At 38.0% G+C, this 20,017-nt stretch overlaps 1 protein-coding gene across 5 annotated transcripts in view; it reads left to right on the top strand.

The window, feature by feature from the left end:
- LRRC28 (leucine rich repeat containing 28) overlaps positions 1 to 20,017 on the top strand; it is a 49,744-nt gene that overhangs the window by 10,026 nt on the left and 19,701 nt on the right. The window lies entirely within an intron of this gene.

The following is a 20,017-nucleotide window of genomic DNA, read 5'->3' as shown; positions in this document are numbered from 1 at the left end:
CCTGAGAAATGCTGCTGAAGTGGGAAAAATGTATTTATTTAACAGCCTTTGCCATCGTATCAAGAAAATATTGAACTTCTTTGAGAAGACACAAAATGCCAATGACAACTGTCATTATGATAAAATGATGTTTCTTCCAGTTTTCCACAATAGAAAGGATTCCGGTCTTTCCTTCCTTTTTTTTCGCCCAACAGCCCCAGTCTCCTATTTTCTAAAAAGACACATGTTTAGTAGCTTTGCCTATGGCAGTTCTATCTCATTGTGACAGTAGATAACAAATGTTTGTCTTGCTAGTTTATAATAAAAAAGGAAAACTTATTCAAAGTAAATGTGACACAAAGTCAGAAAAAGTTGGCTATAGGCAGATTTTGAATGCTTTTTTTTTTTGTCTTCTAAATACTTTGATAAGCAGATATAACATTATTATTCTTCTATCATCCTTATAAGGGTTTAGATAAGATGATGGTAATTTTCAAATACTTTTTTAATTTTAGTTTTTAAATTTCATTTAGTGTATTTGCATTTTCTGATCTGCAGAGATGATAAAAATTTAAGGGTATGATTTCAAAAAACTGGTCTAACTTAATCTAACAGGATGAGCTCTTGGCTCTATTTTAACTAATTTCTCAATGTGACCTTCATGTGTTTTAAGTTCACATTGTTTATTCTCAAGAAATGTTCTGCAAATGCTCCTTGAAGTTTTGGGTGCAGAAATCTTGCTGTCCTTTCCTTGCACTTTTCTAGACTGCTTTAAAAAAGTCAAAGGACGGTTATGATTAGAAAGAAAAAAATATATATATGACTATGTAAATGCTCTGGAATGAAATTAGATAAACCTGTTAAACATTATGACCCAGGGCCAATAAAATTTCCATCAATTTTCAGATGTCCTACATTCAAAAGAAAGGAGTGCCTTGAGTGTGCTTTATGTTCCTCAAAGATAATTTACCTTATGGTGCTGTACCATGAAAGAAAGACTTGTTCAAAGAAAAAGTGACACATTTTCTGCAAAACTTCACACATTAACTTAAAAAGGTTCCAAAAAAGACTTTCAAAAGGATAATTTACATTACTGAAGAGTTGATTTGGAGTCTACCACATTTGATTAGGAATTGGTATCAGCTGAGACTTGCTGCATTAAATTTCTCCTGAAGTTTATAGAAAATCGGGTCCTGAGCATTGTCCCTGAACGTGTTTTTTGTGTGCATGACAAGGCTGCATGCTTAGGAATACTGCTGGTGTTGCCTGCTTGTGCACTGGGGACTGCAGCAGTGTGTGGTCTTTGTGTTTGTGGTGGTGTCCCTTGTGCCACTGCTGGTACTAATCCTGTCAGTGGGACTGCATGTCACACAAGTGTGACCAGCCCAAGCAGGATTAGCCTTTCACTCACACTGCATAATTTGCCCACTGGAGAGTTAATCTATTGCACTGTTTCCTAAACAGAAGTTTAGGAATTCCCAAAGAGGACTTCCAAGTGTGTTTTCTTAGATGTTCTCTGTAAAATTGTGAAGACTTCAAAGACTTCATTAAAAAAATCTTAAGAGTTTCAAAATAACGCTTATGTTCAACAATTGAAAAAGGAGAGCAAAATAATCAATTTTGATGAATTGTTTCATCCTTAATTATACTGGTAGCATGAATCTTCATTATAGTGTCAGCTAGCATTCTATTGGGAAAGCTGGCAAAGTTCAGCTGAACTAGAATGGGATGTGATTCCACTGCAGTGCATCATTTTACTGTGTGTTCACTGCTTTCTGTGCAGCAGACACTGCACTGCTAGGGAAAGACACCTCTAAATGGCTCTTAATTTATAATAAGGCACCATTTAAGATATGATTTAGCTTCTACTTGTGCAGAATGTAAAGATCTGCCTTTAAAAAGTGCTTTTGGGTTTAGATGACAGTCATTTATGGAAATTACTTCAGAGTGGTTGCACTGGCATTCCTCTTGGGTCTTCATTCCCCGTGTCTGGTGTTAAAAGTACTGTCAGTTTTTTCAAAATTCCATGGATATCTAGGAAGATAGTCTCAGAAATATCCTAAATCAATTGCTAAAAAATATCTTTCTTGCAGCTGCAGAACAGTTGGATGGTAAATGTTTGCTATTATGTGTCTGAACAACCCCACTGTTCTATTGCATTTTAATTCTTAAGAATGATTCTTTGCTGTGTCTTCCTTAATTGTGATTAAGAGCTGGAAGAAACAATGCAATTAATAGCATATGTTGATTCATTATGCATTTTTAATGGTTTTGTTCCACAATTGTGCTCTTAGTGTTCATTTTTAGTATTTAAGATTTGCCTTATAGAAATCAAATTTGAAACGAATTGAAGTGGTGTGCATTTAAGATTTAGATTTAAGCCTCTGGTCTGATTGTAGAGATTCTTCAGACTCTGATAGAGGTTGAGTCTGTGCTGTGGTTTATCTACGCTGGAATGGGCAAGGTTTTAGTCTCTTAAGTGCTTGTTTTAATAAAACACAGGAGAATTTAATAATGACACTCACTCTGCTTTTCTCAGGTATGGTTATGATTGTTCAGTGAGTTTTAAAAAAATTGTTTTAAGGCAGGAGATGGGGGAGAATGAAAAAAATACAGGCAGCCAGTGTGGAGACATCAGCTTTAGCTTCCTGAAGAAATCAGGCAATAGAGGACTGATAACGGAAAATGGGCATTAGGTGAAGCATGGAAATGGCATCCCTTGGAGATGGGAAAGCACCTTCTGTGCGGTGGCACTCTGATAGTGTGACTGAAAGTCCTTCCTTTGTGCTCAGCAAACACTCCCAAATCGCTGCCACCCTTGGGTCAGATCCTGAGCTTTGGCCTCAAGGCTCTGTTTGATTTTCCACTGCTGAGGGGGCTTCCTTCAGCTGTTCTGAGAACTGCTCAGAGGTGACTCAGCTGAACTTGATGAGAGTTAAAGGGAAAAATTTGTCCAGAATAAGTGTGTTGAAACTGAAATATAATAGCAAATGGCTGGAAGAAAATGCTTTGTGGAATTCTCTTGAAGTCATACTTTGAATATACTTTAGATAAGATTAATAAGTGGACCAGCTTCTGCCTAATGCAGAGTCTTCAGTATCTACATTCTGGGGTAATCAGAAACCCTGAGAGGCTCTGCCTTTCAGAGATGAGCTGATTAAAGAGTTGCAGATAAGTAAAAAGAGATTTAATGTTCTGAAGTTCTCTTGAGGACTTGTTTTCATTTAAATGCACAACATTTTTTTGTTCTGCAAATTGTAAATCTTGTAGCTGCTGTCTGTAACAGTTTTTTGGTTCATTTATTTGGCTCTGGTAAGTGCAGTTCTTGAACATGAACTAAGTTTTGTCAAGTTTTCTACTATTTAAATGTAGCACTTAAATAATCTGAATTCTTGAGGGCCATTTGGAGATGTGTGACACCAAAGATGTTACTGGAAGAAGTCAGCACAAACGAAAGATGGTTATTTTATTTTATTACATAAGTTCATGAAAGAGCTTGACTTAGACATGACACTGTTTTCACAGTTGCTGAACTTTAATTTTTCAGAGATTTCTCCTTTTGTTCAGTGAATTGATATTTCATTTTAATTTAGAATTGTAGAGTTAGTTCTATATGCATGTAGTGTCAGAAGGAAATTTTCTGAATCTTTCTGAATTCTCTCACTCACAAATTACTAACTAGAAGGGTCCCCTTTGTTTCTGATGGTTATAATGCATATGATACTTTAGCTCCTTTCATTCTTGAGAAATAATATTTCTCTTTGTGTAATAGTTATTGTGTCATTTGAAAAAAAAAAAAAATCCAGTGAGATGCAGTATAAAAATTTTGTTGAAGAGTCCCAAAGCCAAGGTTCTCTGTTTTGCTGTTACCATTTAGATTTGGTTTGACTTTAGCCTTGGAGTCTTTTGATGTGTGGTGGTGGCTCTTCAGGTTTACATTTTGGTCTTGTAGCTGGAATGCATCTTTGGGGAACAGATGACTTAAAAGAGGGTGGATTATGCTCAAATTTGGATTCAAGTTTCTTATTTGACAAGGATTAGATTTTTTTTTCCCCATTATTTGAGAGGTACTTCTCTTTAGAAAGAGCAAGTTTTGTACCATCTTGTTCTAAGATTTAATTAAAAGTGAGGTTATGTTTACTCAGCACATGCTGGAGTTAATTATAGATTTACTGAAATGAAAAGCTTAATGTTTTGCCAAGTCAAGAGCAAAAGCTAAGTAATTAAAGAAGAGGGTATGGTTTATGATCCCAGCCCATCTTTTGGCAAAATTCCCTTTAAGAAGAGGGGAAAAAATCAGCAGTTGTCTTTACATGGGCTAGACCATGGTTCCCTTTGTGTTTGTTGTTCAGGAACTTTAAAAACCAAGAGCTGAGTGTATTGACCAAGAAAAAAAAAAGTGACCACATTTGTTGGCAGAAGTGGGATTGCTGTTGGAATGGTAGAGGGAAGTGCAGGTGATGGAGCAGCTGAAGGGGGTGCAGGTCTGTGCCAGAGTCCAGGGCAGGATCCTCCCCAGCAGAAGGAAAGTGTGGCTTCACTGCAAATCCACACCTCTGTGTTGTCTCTGGAAGCTCTGTGGCTTGCATCCACTTGTTGCCATTTTGCTTCCTTTAGGCAGACTGAAAGAAAATGAATTTGTGTGCCTTTGGTGTATTTAAAGTGCAAACTGCAGCAATGTTAGGGGAGGTTAACAGCACAGAGACCCTTCCTTTCAGTTCTCTTCAAATCCTTTTCCTTTTTAAGGCAAATTGTTTTAGAAATATAATCAGTTTAAGACTCATTAAAATACATTTGTAGGCTTATAAAACTTTATCTTCAAAGCATTTGAGAAAGATCCTGTGAAGCTGATAAGGGAGTGTTATCCTCATTTTACAGAGTGGAAAAAAAGTGTTTTTAACAGAAGTGATTTGCTCCAGGGCACAGCAGGAGTCAGTGTTAGCCAGAAATAGAACTTGGGTGTTCCCATTCCATTTGTTAAGACCACACCTTTTTGAGGCTGATCATATTTAATGTTAGGGAGGATTGAGTCTTCCCACCCATTATTAGGAAATTAATAATTATCTCTCCATAATGAATAACCCTCTAAGTTAATAGGAAATTAATAGCGGTAAGATCAGTGAATTTTTGTAACTGAACCAACTCGTGCTTCCAGAAGGCTGGAAGAGTTTAGGAAGGTGAATTTTGAAATACATAACTTTTATGATAAATACTACATAATTTTCTCTTGCATAGGTAACTTCAGTGTAATGACAAGGAGGGTTCAGTCATTACTAAAATTATAAATGAAACGATAATTGTTGATTGCTGCTTTGTCTGTTTATACAGTAACCCTTGGAATGTTGAGTGATTATTGCAAAGTCTGCTTTGCTTTGGAATTTGCTTTACTAATTGGGGGCAGGAGAAACTTCCAGATATGAAAACTGCATATTCATTTCTCTCACTTTTTTAATGTTGCTGTAAAGTACAATATCTGTATTTACTATTCATACCAGTATTTAACTGGTAAAGACTTCTTGAATACCCAACTTATTCTGAATAGAACTCAATATAAGGGATTTCAGTAAATCTCAAGTAAAGGTACATAAACACGGCTTCTTCCCTCCCTTCTTTTCACAGTAGATTTCCACTGATGGGTACAGCATGCCAGTAATTCAATTCTTATTCTAGACCCTGGCATGAAAATATGTGCTCCTAACTCATTTTTTTTGAACTTTTGCTCCACATTTTGATTTAAAGGCTTCAAAATCAGGGGAATAAATTTGACTTCTTACCTTTTCTCCCCAGATTTCCCTTCTGCTTTTATTATTATCTCTGGTTAGGGCAGATTGCTTTGATACTTAATAAAATGCAAATTTTTTTATAGTTGTTCTGAGTTTAAAAGCAAAGGCACAAACTGATGCAGACCCCGTTCTTTTTTTTTTTCCAAGTTGGCATAACCTTAGTCCACTCTGCTTTCCTAATTTAGTAACATGGATAAAAATATGCACGACAGGACAGGTTTGGTACGCCAGGCACCCATCCAGGAGCGTGGTGTTTTTAAGTAAATGGACTTGTGGGGATTTGAGGAAAACACAGATTAGGTTACATGAGCTTTGCACTCTGGAAGTATGTGACTATTTAAAGGAGCATTGCCTCCTAAATAAAAATGTTAATTATTATAATAATATGTTGTTTTCTGTGAAGGAGTTGATGCCTAATTATTAAAAACAAGGTTTTCTTTGCACAAATCTGTAAAATATATGCTCTGTTTAATAACTCAATTCTGCCTTCAGTTTGCTGTAGAAAACCAAGGGCCAGCATACATTACCTCTTAGGTTCAACAACAACTAATTATAACTTTTTCTTAAATCAATGCAAAACTTACCCACACTTGCCTATTACTATGTTGTGTTTTTCACATCAGGTTTAGTAAAGCTTTGGTAATTATGCTGTATTAATCCAGAAGCACAATAAAAATACCTGATAGTATCTCTAAGTCATTCCTTAGATTTCTAGGAGGAAAAGCTTTTAAATGTTTTGGCTTTGTATAAACTCCAATACAGCTCTATCCAGGCAGCCTTTAAGAACTAATTTTTTTTTTAAGGAAAAAAAAGAAATTTCAGCAGGGAGGAGTCAGGAACAAAATGGCAACGTGGATGGGAAATGATAGGGGTTGGACTCTGAGACTGCCAGAGGTGACCAAAGCACAGGGCAGTGTATTGTACAGCTGGTATTCCTTATGGATTAACTTGCATGCATGTCCAAACACAGTGGTACCTATTTAATTAAAGGATGTTGGTTGCTTGAGATTTTATAACAGTCTGCCTTGCTCAAACATTTGGTTTGGGTTAAAATCTCAGGAGGACTACTAGTACTTCTGAGTGCTTGAAATTTATGGGGAGGGAAGTGAAGACAGAGAATAAAAGAATTCCACTAAATTCCTGGAAATTTTCCTTAACTGAAGTTTTTCCTGTATACCCTCACCTGTATAGAATGTCAGAATGAGTCATCTGTGCTTAGAGCTGCTCACTGTTCTCTCTTTGTCTGCTTGCCCCTTCTTGGTGTTATTTTCTTTTCCACTTCCCCCCTGTTGAGGGGCTTTTAAAAGCCTCTTTGTTGCTATCATACAACATTTTTCAGTGTACCACGGAAGGTTCGTAATGTCACTGGATGCTGGTAACAAAAATAGTATAAACATAGCCAGAAAAATTCCAGACCTATATTCTATGGTTAAAAATGTTGTTCCAATGTAGGCTTTTGTTCCAACACTTCTTCCAGATGGGCTTCTATTGGGTGCACTGGAACTGAAATATTTCCCGTAACTGTAGCAGAAATGACGTTAAGAAACAAAAAATCCAACAGAAGAATCTCTTTCAACAATGGCCTGCGGTATTCCTGGTATTCCTCATTCTGGTGGTGCACAGCAGGTCCTCAGAAATGCATGTGCTGAGTATGTATGTGTTGTAATTCAGTAATGTGAAAACTAATGGGAACCAGTTGGAAGAAGCCATCAGCGTCTCTCCTTGTAACATTTAAATTAGAGATTCAAATATTGCTTTGTGTACCAGGCTTATTGGACTAGAAAATTCCATCTTTGAATTTGCTATTCTAATTTTGAGCAATCACTGGAAAATGTATTTAGAAATTAGGCTCCTTTAATGAGCACGGGCTTAGTTAAAAAAAGAAATTGTGGTATGGTTCAGTGCATTATATTTTCAAGTACCTGCAATTTTATGAAACAGATTTTAACTTCTGCGATCATTTCATATCAGAAAAAAAGATGAGGCACAAACTGCAACTGAAGCCTGGCGTGGAGGCTTCATGTCAGTAACTGGGAGCCTGAAATCCTATTGCAGCACAAGGTAATGTCCAAGTGTTTTCAGTTTTCTAATATTAGTTTTATAATATTTAAAGGTCACTTGAAATTGTAACATAACTTTATTGATTTTGGTTTTTTTCTTTCTTTCTTGCACATTTTATCAAGATTATAATGATTTTGGCTCAATCACACTTTTTTTTTGGCCTCTAGCTTTAGTGATGCTTTAACTTGAAAAAAAATCTGTGCCTGATTGAGTTCTGACTGTATTTAAGCATGAGCAGTATGCTGATGTAATTACCGAGTTCATTAATAGATCCAGGAATGTCTGAGAGCTGGGTGCTGTACATCAGCGTCTCAGACATCCTTGTTTTGTTGGAATTCCTTTGTATGATCTGGGCAGAGACTCACCAAAATATTCCCTTTTTATGTGGCAGTTCTTCCTGGCTGCCAGATTGTAGTGACAGTTATGGTGGCATCACCTGTCTGGACAGAGACATCTCAGAATAACACCACCTGAGTTCTGATCACTAATTACTTCATTAATAGATTGTTGAACAAATCTGATTGTAGAGGGTATCACTCTGTATGCACGTGGGGCTGCCTGTGACTTGCTGGCGCCCAATTTTTTTATTTTCACTTCTGATTTTATTCTCAATTCCAAATCCCAGATCCTCATGTTTTTCATTTTGAAACTGGGTTCTGAGAATGGGCCAATGCTGCCATTTGTTCCCTTCTGTTCCATGTGAGATCCTAGTGAAAGTTTTCCATGCATCAAACTCACAGAATTACCCCCTCCAGCCCTCCCTGTTCCTTCCCTCTTTTGAAGAGGAGCTCCTAAGAAACCTGATGAGGTGTAGGTGAAACCAGGATGGAGGAGGAAGAGCCAAACTAATTATTGCCCGTGCTGCTCCCAAGCCTGTTGAGCTTCTGGCTTAGCAGTGCTCCTGAAAATCAGAATCCTTGCAGGGGCACGTCTGTTGCTGAGCTCTGGGCCATGGGCTTTCCCCGTAGCTGTTCCCCTCGAGGGCTCTCTGATAGGAGATAAAGGAGTTGGAGCCGCTTCTAATGGGGGTACTTGGATGATTCTCACATTCCTGAGAGGATGGGAGCAGATTTAACTGGATTCTCTATTGTTCAGAGATTTGGTGCTGCCTCTCAAATCCTGGCTCCCTCTCCTGCTCGGCAGTGCTTGATTTCTCAAGTGACTATAAGCCTCGTTTCTCCAGGGGTTTTCCTCTTGTTTGTGGGGGTAGGCAGGAATTTTGAAGATGTTGAGAGTGCTTTAAGTAATCCTGACAACCATTCATCTGAAGCTTAAAACTCTGTGAAGATGTTGGAGGTCTTAATATGACTGTAGAAGCGTGGTAGTTATGTTGCATGTTCTTATGCCATTTTATTAAATAAGGAGTCTTAAGTACAACTCATTTCAACACAGTTCATTAAACATAAAATTGCATAACATTTTTCTAGTAAACTCAATTTGAGATTTCTTAGTGAATTGTTAAAATACAGATTTATTTTTTTTAAAAAGGGAAAGACTTCCATGTCCAAGTAACTTCCAGACTTTGCTTTTAAAAGCTTTGCTACGTGGTGTATGTAAAGCAATAAATTGAAAGGAATTTAAGATTAAATATTGATTTTAATACTAGAGTGAGAAACGGTCTTGAGATGACAATAAAATGAGTAATAGGGTGATGTGGAGATGCTGCCACACAGACAGATAGTTGATACAGCAATGTACCAAGTTGTCATTCAGACATCTGACAGAAGAAATGACAACCTGAAATTTCTAGGGTATATGGGAACAGAGCCCTCATGGAATTCCTCTCCCCACTCCTGCCATGGGTAGAGCTGCCACTTAGGAACAGAGGGTTTGGAAAGGAAGTCTCCTGACCTTTGAATGTCCCCCCAATGTCATGCAGAGCCAGGGGCCACGAGACAAAAGTGGGAAGTTTATACAGCAATATGTAACTTTAGAGAACATTAAGTTGTCATTGCTGCTTTGATCAGTGATAGAATATACTTTGATAAAACTCAGATAAAGAAAGGGCTTCAGGCTGCAGCATCAAAACAATGTGTTGTGTTCCTTTTAGTTTGAAAAATGTATTTCTACAGTCTGTTTTTAAGAAGTGGAATGTGCTCGTGAGAACTGATTAGACCTGGCACACAGACCTAAATAATGAAGGTCAGATAGAATTATTTCTTTTTTACATTTTGATTGTTTGAAAACCTGGGTTTGAAATATATGGGGAGGACTTGTTATGACACTTACATACCACAGAAAAATATCAGTCTGGAAGTGGCTACAGTTATGTTTGAATTCAGTCATTATTCCATTTGTGGTGTTTGTTCTATGTGAATTTATTGTCTGCACAGCAAATGAGAGGAAGAAGTAGAGGGTCTTTGGTTGCTTTTGGTCAGTCTTATTTCTGTGGAGTTGAATCTAAGATGTAGAAAAACAGACTGCAAGAAATTTTATTTTGCAGGGATGTAATTCTGTGTATTCTTGCTTGGAGTATTTGCAGGTGTTAGTTACATAAATGTATCTAGAAATCCATAAAGACTATAAAACCTAACATTCCTAGTTGTTTTAATTTTATGGATTATCAGAGTAGGCTATAAAGCTTAATAGATCATTACTCTGTTCATAGCTCTGGCAAATCCCCTCCCATCTCCAAAATTCTTGGTGGCACCTCTGATAATCTTGGTGAATAAGAAAGTGTGATGGCTTGTTGCTTGCGTGGCTGCTTTGCTGTGCAGGAAACTGTCATCAGGACTGTGATCACTGTTGTGTTTATTATGATAAAGTGTGATAAAGATATTGGGGGGGGTTTAGTTTGCTTTTGTGCTTTAGGAAAAGCCCAGTCTAACCAAAAAAAGGAATCTTTAGGATCTTTTACCTTTATTCATACATGAGAAAAAAAATCTACATCAAAAGAAAATTCATGTAAGTTACTGCAACTTTTTTTAAGGTGCCATTCCCCTGCTTTTGAAACTTCTTCCCTCAACATGCTGAATCCTTTACTGAGAGCAGAGCAAAGCCTCCTCTTTGGAATTTGATAGCAGGGTTTTTCCGTGCTAGGGCTGGCAGCAGTCAGGTTCTGAGCAGCACCCCCGGGGCTGTCACGAGGCGGATTCTCCGCGTTGTGCTGTGCGTGCATCAGCCTGTCTCCTTCGGGGGAGCAGCAGGAGGATGGCACTCCTAGTAGGTCCTCTCCCTCTGACTGGTCTTACAGAAACCACTTGTTAATGAGGACATACTCTGAGAAGTTAACCTCAGCTCAAGTAATTGTGTAGTGCCTAAGCTCAGACCTGCTTCCTAAGTAAAAGAATTGAAGAAAAAGTTGGTTTGTAACTCATCTGTCATCACTGAATTCTTCTGCTGATTATCTGATTGTAAAGATAAGCCTTTACTGATTGCCTGGCTCAAACACATGTGAGATATATGAACCTCTCGCTTCTGCAACTTCAAAACAGATGCTCTTTAAAATACTTGTAAAAGTCTTTGGGTTAGAGCTGTTACCCAAAAGTAAAACTGAACTTCAAGGGAGTTTGAAGGGCGTCTCTCATAAACGTTTGCCAATAGCTGTTCGCACGGGTGAAGACAGATGTGTATTGATAAGGCTGAGACCAAACTCAGAGGTGGGGAATGTATTTTGAGAAAGATGTTTCCCATACAGATGGTGTTGAGCTTTCTGTAGTATGAGAACTTCTTTAATACCAACAGTCTGTTCAATGGTGTTTAGTCAGGCTTTCAGAGAACCTCAGCTTTGAACAGATACTAAACTGCAGGTGTTTTTTCTCTGAAATTTTTCATCAGTTTGTAAATGTGTGAAAAAAAATGGTGGTAACTGCTTTGCAGTTTCCAGGTTTCCCTCAGAAAGGCCTTAGTGATTTCAGTGTGCTGGACTGCCAAGGAGCTCTTTGTTTTGCTGCAGTGACTTATTTTGGGAGGGTCCTAAGACAAGTTCAAGTAATCCATCCAAGCAAAACCAGCTTTTCAGGGGGATTATGTCCATGCTTGCTGCTTTTACTGACATTGTTTTAAAATAAATTTATCTGTTAATTCTAACTAAACTAATTTGCTAGTATTTTTTCATGTAAAGTCTCTTACTAATTTGCAGTTTGTGAGATTTCTTTTTTTTTTTTTTTTTGGTTTCACTAAATTAACATTTGTGACAGGAAAAAATAGCTCTTGAAGCTTATTTTTTATAGTTTCTAGGGCTGGTTTTAAAAATTAACTTGCTTCCCCCTTAAACTCTAAAGTCTTTATTTATAAAGTTATCTATGAATATACTTTTTTGTCTCTTTGGTTTCCTTGTTGCTTTTTTTTCCTTTCTTTCCCTAAGCTGTCCCTAACGTATGTACAGTGATTAGCAGTATTAACAGGTAGTTGATTTTACTTGTGCATTAAGCAAATGCAATTTACTAGTAGGGATTGAGTGCTCAGGGAAGCTTGGAGAACAAAGTCATTCAGTCTTTGAAAGGGAACAAACACTAACTGTTAATGCTGTGCAACAGAAGAATTTTATAATATATTGATTTCCATTTTGACCATATTGACCAAGTATAATTTAGTTTTCTGCATACCACTGAGAGAGAGTTAAATTACTGCTTGTTATTGACGTCCTTGTTTTTACTCAGCTGCTCTATTAAATGAATTGAGGCAAAATAAAATGCATCATTTACTGACACTAAATCTAAATGGAAAAAGCCTGTAAAAAGAGAATGTGTAGAACTCGAGGTATGATGTGAGATTAACCTTCCCATGGTTCATGTCACACACACAGAGTTTGATAGCTGTATTTCAGTTAACTTAATGTTATTGCATTGGTATTTAAAATAAAGACCTGTGTTTACCTTAGCATTGTCCAAATCTGCATTAAATTGTCATTCTAGATGGAAGGCTTTGATGCCAAGCAAATGCAAGTGTACTCTAGTTGATAATTATTTAACTTTTGAGAGCTTTACGAACTAAGACTATTTGTTTGTGTAGGTAAAGGAATGCAGTTCAGAATTACATGAGTGGGGGGGTTTGGAGTGTAGTTGCAAGCCTTACTTGTCTGCTTTCTGCTGATTTGAAACACTAAACAGCAGAAACTGTCACTGATTAAGACAAGGCTTGCAGTTGCTCTCAGCATTTATGAAATCAGGACAATGCTAGTGTTGCTTGAAGTCAGATGTCTCCTCTTTTACTGATAATCCTAGTTTAAAACTGTTAGTAGTTGGTCCATAGTATTTTTCATGTAGTAACCATGTCACTATAGCAGCTCCTGCCTCCCCTTCTGGGCTGGTGAATTCTCCACACTGCTGAGTTCAGCAGAGACAGCTGGGACAGTGAGGAGGGAGGAGCAAGAGAATCTCCTGGTGCTGCTGCTAGAAAAGGATATCTGGATCTATAGTTTTCATGCCTATTATAGTGGGAATGTTTCCTGTAAGGTTTAGCCAGTCCCTTCCTAGTAATTACTGTTGCAATTTGTAGTAACTGCCAGTGGCCTGGAAGAGCTCTTCTTTTCATAGGACTTAAGACAGTCCCATCCAGTTGCATTCTTTAAAAAAACAAATATAGTGACTCCACTGCTGTAAACGTGGCTCCAAGCTAAAGATCTCCCTTTGATTCTTTTTCTTATCCCACACAAATTTATAGTTGCATCTTTTTGTTACGAAGGCCGAATTTGACCCTCAGGGAAGGGTGTTCTGTGGTGTCTCCCAGTAGTACAATGAGTGAGCTGTAAATTGCCTTGCTACAACAGTACTTTCCACTAAAAGATGAAAATTGAACCTGGACTATTGCTTTTGTTATGCATTTAGTGGAGAGGAAGAAAAAAAACCCTAACTAACCTCAAAAAGAAGAAAGATGTGTCTGTTGTGAGTTGGCTGGAAACAGTTGATAGCAACAGTCACAACAGATTGGTCTTTGTGTGGATTATTTAGACACCATGCTGTAATGAGTTAGAAGCCACTAATCTGTGTTTGTCAGAGAGACCACTCTGTTGTGTTGATCGCAAGTTGTTCCTTGGATGAAGAAAGAAAAAAGCTGTCCTAGAATTTACAGCCAGGACTAGCCTTGTCTCTGTGGCTTCCTGAGCTGTCCTTAATATCTCCTTAGGATGCTTCTCTTGTTTGCCTTGGTTTCAGTACTGGTTTGTTGTATTTAAGGAGCCATCTTCAGCTGTCTGGCATCATGAGTTCAAGTCATCAGCTCTGTATTTTATGCACAAAGTTTTTCTGGAAGGCTTCCCCCCTCCCCTTTCCATGTATTGATATTAGTGCACACTGAATTGTGGACAAAATGCAGCAGTAAAGATAGTCAGACATAAACAAAACAAGAGAAACATAACAGGTCTCATACTTTATTCATGTCATATTTGTTTATGTTCTTACCACCCAGAAAAAGGAAAACAGCTGCTCCTCTACAGAAAGATAACAGCAGAAAAACTCCATAAATAAAAGACTTTTTCTGTAGAGTGCTAGCAGAATTTTTCATGCCATGTATTTGATAAAGTACCATTTTGACTCTTTAAACTTAATTTTGGCTGCCCTAGTCAAAATTTGAGGTATCATTTAATAAAACCATAGAATAATATTAATGCATTAATTTCACATCTCTTGTTTGTGTAACAACAGTACCTTGCTGTGGGGCAGTGAAATAGGCCGAGCACACTAGAGCAAAATGAAAGGATAGGTTGTCTTCTGAAAAAACAAACCAACCAAACAAACAAAAAACCCCAAACCAAGAAAACAGCAAACCTGATAGTTTCATGGCCTTGAGTTACCTTTGTGCATAAACAATTTTTTCCTCTCCCTGTTCCTCTTGCCCTTCCTCCCACCTTTTCCACTTTTCTCGCATATGATAATTTCTGGTATTTTTATCATCTGGTTTATCCTAACTGTTCTCATTGAAACCATCAAATTGTGGACAAAAATGTAATTCCAGACCTGCAGTGAGAGGAAATACAGGCTAATAACCACTGTGGATCTGTGTTCTGTGTGTGTGCTGAGAGAAGCACAGAGTGCTGGGCCCATGGCATTCAGACAACTGCCAGTTCTGTTAACTGAAGTTTAATTGTGGTGTAAGATGGGGAACCACTGACCTTTAGAAGAATTTGACTTAATGAGACCCTCATACCTGATGTCTATTTTCAGCCATTTTTAGCTGACCTAAAATTACTGTTTAGCTAGGTTGGACTTTATGGAGCCACTTTTCTCACCTTTGCTTGTGAATGATGGCACAAAATAAATAAAGATTGGTACTAAGTTTGCATGTGACATTTAGCAAGGTTGAGGGGAAAAAAAGATTCTATTTTGGTATGTTCAGCAGAAGTATGTATTTTTCACTTGGTTTTGGGCTTTGTCTGCTTCTTAAGTGTTTTGGAGGAGAGTCAATGTAGTTTATGGCTGAAGTAGGTGAAACCAAGAATTGGGAACGGCTTTGAGAGGTGTTACGTGACTATGTTCATTCACAAAGACTGGCCTGCCCCAGAAAAATCCTTTCCCCTGTTCTTTGGAGCCAGAATATTTGTGTTAAATGCAGCCATAAGCATTGCTTTGAAATTAATAGATTGAAGTTTGATCAGCTGGGATAGAGGCTTTCTTCTTCCATAGAATTTTTATGGGTTTGAACTCTTTGAGCACCTTATTTAAAAGTGAGTTATTCATAAAACAGTTGCTGCAGTATCACAAGATGTCTTCCAGTACCTCCTTTTTTTTTTTTTCTTCTTTTAAAAAAACTAAGCAAAAATTAGCCTATATGGGAGAAGTATGAGGAAAATCATCTTCAGGTCTGTTAGATTTACAGACCACTTTTCAAGCTCTCTCACCACAGCGCAGAGAAAGAGCTGCATGCAGTAGTGTCAAAATGTAAATGGGATTCAATTTGCCTGCCCCTTTCATTGTCCTTAAATCTAATGATACCAATTTCAGTTATGGTTAAACTTGCTTGTTTGAAGATGGCACAGGTCTTCCTTAAGTATCAATTTGTGCTAGAAAATTTAATTTTTATAGGCTATGGAATGTGAGCTGTGTGGTAGAACAGTAAATGTAATGTAATATATAATAGGCTATTTAATTTATTTTAACCATCTTAAAGTCTATTTAAGTCCTCCTGAGACATCCCAGAGCAGATCTAAAGGAGATCTTCTCCATCAAGCTCTCAGCAATTTAGACTTACACTTCCTGTCTGTTACAGTTTTCAATTGCTAATAGTATCCACTTCAAATTCATGGCATGTATAGACTTGGATTTATTTTTTTTTTTCTAGTGGGACAGGTAGTAAGTTCTCTTAAATATGGAAGACTTCAAACACTTTTCCTCACTGGTGCATGGTTTTACAGGTCTAATAACAAAATGCATCTTGTGCTCAGGTTCATGGAAATTGATTAAAACATTATTTCAAGAGTGAAGTAGGGTGAAATTGCACTATTGCCCTTTGGGAGGGAGCAAGTGTAGCCAGTCCCTCTCCTCCTTCACTCTTTCAAGCAGAGACCTGACTTGCAGCACCTTCTTATCATGATTTTCTGTTCTTTTTTATTATGGTTTTCTGTTCTTTTTCTTTCCATTTTTATCCTTTAAGTCTAGAAGTTCTTGCTTTTCCTGCTGTATGACAGTTTGGTTCTCTACCACATTACTGCTACTTTAAATACTTGGGTTGACAGCAACCTGAAACCTAATATTTTTTACCCAGGTGCAAATTGAGAAATCTAAACAAGGTAGACCCTTGAAGAACAATACCACTTGTAATATTTTCTCCATCCCAGTAGTTTACCATGAGGCATGATCCTCATGTGTTACCATTAACTAAGAAATTTCATCAAAGAAAGATAAACCAGTATGACTTGATTTACATTTGAGACGATCTGGGCTGCATTTCTATTCTGCTTTCTATTTATGTTCCAGTCACTGGTTACTCTTGGGTGCTCTTTCCCCTTAGAACAGTTATGAGATGCTGAGGAACACTGAGCTCACATTAACAGGTTCTACATTTCTTCTCCAGCCCTAGGCTGCTATCCCAGAAAATGTCCTATTCATTGAGAACCCTCATGCCCAAATCTGCAATTTTGATATATAACCCTTTTTTTTTTTTTTTCAGTATTCTGGGATGGAATTTTTTTTAGGCAGCCTCATTTCATTTTAGTAATGGATGTGGTAATTTGCAGTGCTTTGTCCTTGTTCCCATGAGGTATTCTGTCTCTGTCCTCACACACACCATTATTCTTACAGGAAAAAATGATGCAAAAACCTAATTTAATATTTGGTTTGTCCTCCTAATTTCTACTCCTTGTTGACATCAGTTCTTCATTTCTTGCTCTTAATCTCTTGTTGAGAAACCATTTGTTTGTCTGTGAGTTCCCATTTTCCTGGCAGTTTGCATTTAACCTCTGCAGCCTGACCTCTGAAGTGCCAGCTCTCTTTGCTGATCAGTCCCTTTTTCCATTCCTTGTAGGTTCTCTACTTTCCCTTAATATCCTGCTTTGAGGTGCATTCTCATGCAGGTAGGTCTGTAGCCCTTTCCTCTCCCCCTTTTTTAACTTTACTGGGATCTAAGGACTCAGATTTAAAGTAAACCCTTCCCTCCCAGACACTCAAATCCAACTGTGTATGTGTTTCATATATCTGTGGATGAAATTTTGGTTTATGGCCCATCAGGGAAAGGTGGGATTACTCTTGAAATGTAAAGAAAAACTGTTGGTTATTTTTGGGTCATGCAGCTGGTGAGGCCTGTACCCCCAGAAAAGATTAAGGAAGTTTGAATTGCCTTTGGCAATTACTCTATGTTGTATAGGCTGCTTATTTCCAGATGGGTGGTTTGTTTTGTTTTTTTTTTGTTCCCTTCACGTAAAACCATGGGAATTCATTTTTAAAACTGGCATTTAAACCATCTCAATCAGAAATAGATTTTTTTTCTTGTTGCTAGTTATGTTTATATAAACACAGTCCATTTTGTTAGAAGGTCAATAATTTTGGACATTCCCTGAAATCCTTTCCTGGTTTCACTTTTTTAAAGAAAAATATTAAAGGTATGCTGATGTTTCATTTTTCATTATGTTGGTGGCCAGGTCTATTTGGCACCTTTTTGTTGAAAACCCTAACACACAGGAGGACAGTTCACTTTTCCATTTCTCCAAGTAGTTGGGAGAGCTCTTATAACAGATGCCAAGGCTGCTTTTTGGAGCTGAGTGATCCCTTCTGACTCTGCATATTATCAAGGGAGAAAAGGATAAAATGAATTCCCCAGTTTTGGAGCACAGCCTGCAGGGATCTGTGGGGGTCTGTGGCAGCGCACGGCCCCTCCGAGGCTGGAGGAGGGCTGGAGGCTGGTGCGGAGCCTGCGCTGAATTTCTGTGGGCTGGGGGGTGTTGGAGTCCCAGTCTGTCAGCCCCTCCTGTGTGCACATTGGGACCATCTGGGATTGCCCAGCTCCATGTGCTGGCAGCACTCCCTGCAGATGGACACGGATGGAACGCCCGAGTCCACGAACCAGCACGGAGCGTCACGTTTGGGCTCTCTCTGCCTGCACAAGTCTGTGTCCTGAGCTGGGGGATGGCAGAGCTACTGAGGAGTTGGGGTATTTCAGGCTTCTGGTATCAGAGTGGGGCTCAGTGCTCTGCTGTGTTGATTTTGATAGTGTTAACCCTAGAGCTAATATAAATTTTAAATTACACTTTTATGAATTTCATTTAAATGTAATTGGAACTCCTCAATGTGGTCTAATGGTGATGTATAATTCTTGTCTCTTTCTTACCCTTGGGGGTGCTGGAGAAATCTCTGAAAGTCCCTTTGTCAGCTCTTTTTGTTTGGGAATAGCCATTTTCTTTTCTGGATCTGCTGTAAATTTCCAAAGTTCACCTCTGGTATATCCTAGTGCTTGATGAGCTGACAGCAAAAGAGAGATTTGTAAGTCTTTCACTGCGTTTGTTAGCCAGGGCTTCCTGCAGTATTTATGCTGCAAGACTTTAAAAGCAAGGATAATAGTATTTAGTAACTAAAAGCTTGAAAAACTTATTAATGGACTGTTTATATTTGTGTTATTCCTCTTAATTGTTTCCCTTTGCTTTAATGAGATGAAAACCAATTTAGTGTCATTAGTAAGTGTCTGAGCATGTTCTTCAAACTGAGCTTTGAGCACTATGGTGGGGAGTCTGGGGGTTATATCTTTAATATGAGGGTTATATCCTTAATATGATGGCACTTTGGCTTAGTCTTAAACTTCACTGTGGGTCAGTGGGTGTTTGTGCAACATGTGGCACTAGATGTTGAAAGTGGATGTTTACATCTGGTATGCATTGGGAGATTAAGGTAGAGAGGATGAAGTTTTGGGTATGTGTTTTTTGGATGAAGGATAAAGTGAGAATACTTTTATTTCCTCTTAGATTTGAAACATATCATTCTAGCAATGCCTTTGAAACTCTGCCAGCTTTGCCAACCGTAACATTTATGGGATTTTGGACCTAAACTGAACTAGAGAACTGTTTTTAGTGGCAGAGAAAAAGGTTAGTGCATGAAAATAGCTGGGCCTATTATTGACTGCATGTGGTCAGTGGTTTGGCTGAATGTAGGTGGCTCTTTTCCTGTCACTGTTTTCAAGCATATGGCTTTGTGATGAATATAAAACTCTTTCGAAATGAGATCTGCTGCAGTTCTTTTTGCACAGTAGTCTTGTGCTGTTTAGTAGTGATTATTTTCCTTTTGTCATTTATTTTCAATCCTATAGTAAAAAAAAACACCTTTTCAAGTAAAGCTTATTCCTGTTGACATCAAAGCTAAGAGGTTTGAAGAATGTGATCATCTGTGCATAGCAGCTGCTTCTGTCAGTAATATTTCTAAAAGGATGCATAAACTGTGTTTGTTGAATCTTTATTGTAGTTGATGCTGGGATTGTTTGCAGTGGGCAGAAACTCCCTCTAAATGTGCACATGCATTTTGTTTAATGATTACTTGTGTGAAAATCTCTAATACTGAATTACAACTTCCCTTTCTTTGCTTTTCATGTTTCCAGTCTTGAAAGTAACAGTTATAGCAGTTTCTCCCAAGGTGAACTTCTTTTTCCCATTGTGTAGAAGACAGCTTGGGTTAACCCAGTGTTTTGTTTCCTTCTTTGTGTGTAGAATACAAGGTGCAACCTCAGAGCTCAAGGAACAGTGAATTTTCTAGCTCCTGCTGCAGAGAGCTTAAGGGCACAACAGGTTCTGTTTAACTTTAACTTAAACAGTGTTACCCTATTTATATCTTTGTAAAAGA

Source organism: Serinus canaria, chromosome 10 (genome assembly GCF_022539315.1).
Source record: "Serinus canaria isolate serCan28SL12 chromosome 10, serCan2020, whole genome shotgun sequence".
Lineage (NCBI taxonomy): Eukaryota > Metazoa > Chordata > Aves > Passeriformes > Fringillidae > Serinus > Serinus canaria.
The sequence above is the reverse complement of the archived record's forward strand: the minus strand, read 5'-3'. Positions and strand labels throughout refer to the sequence as shown.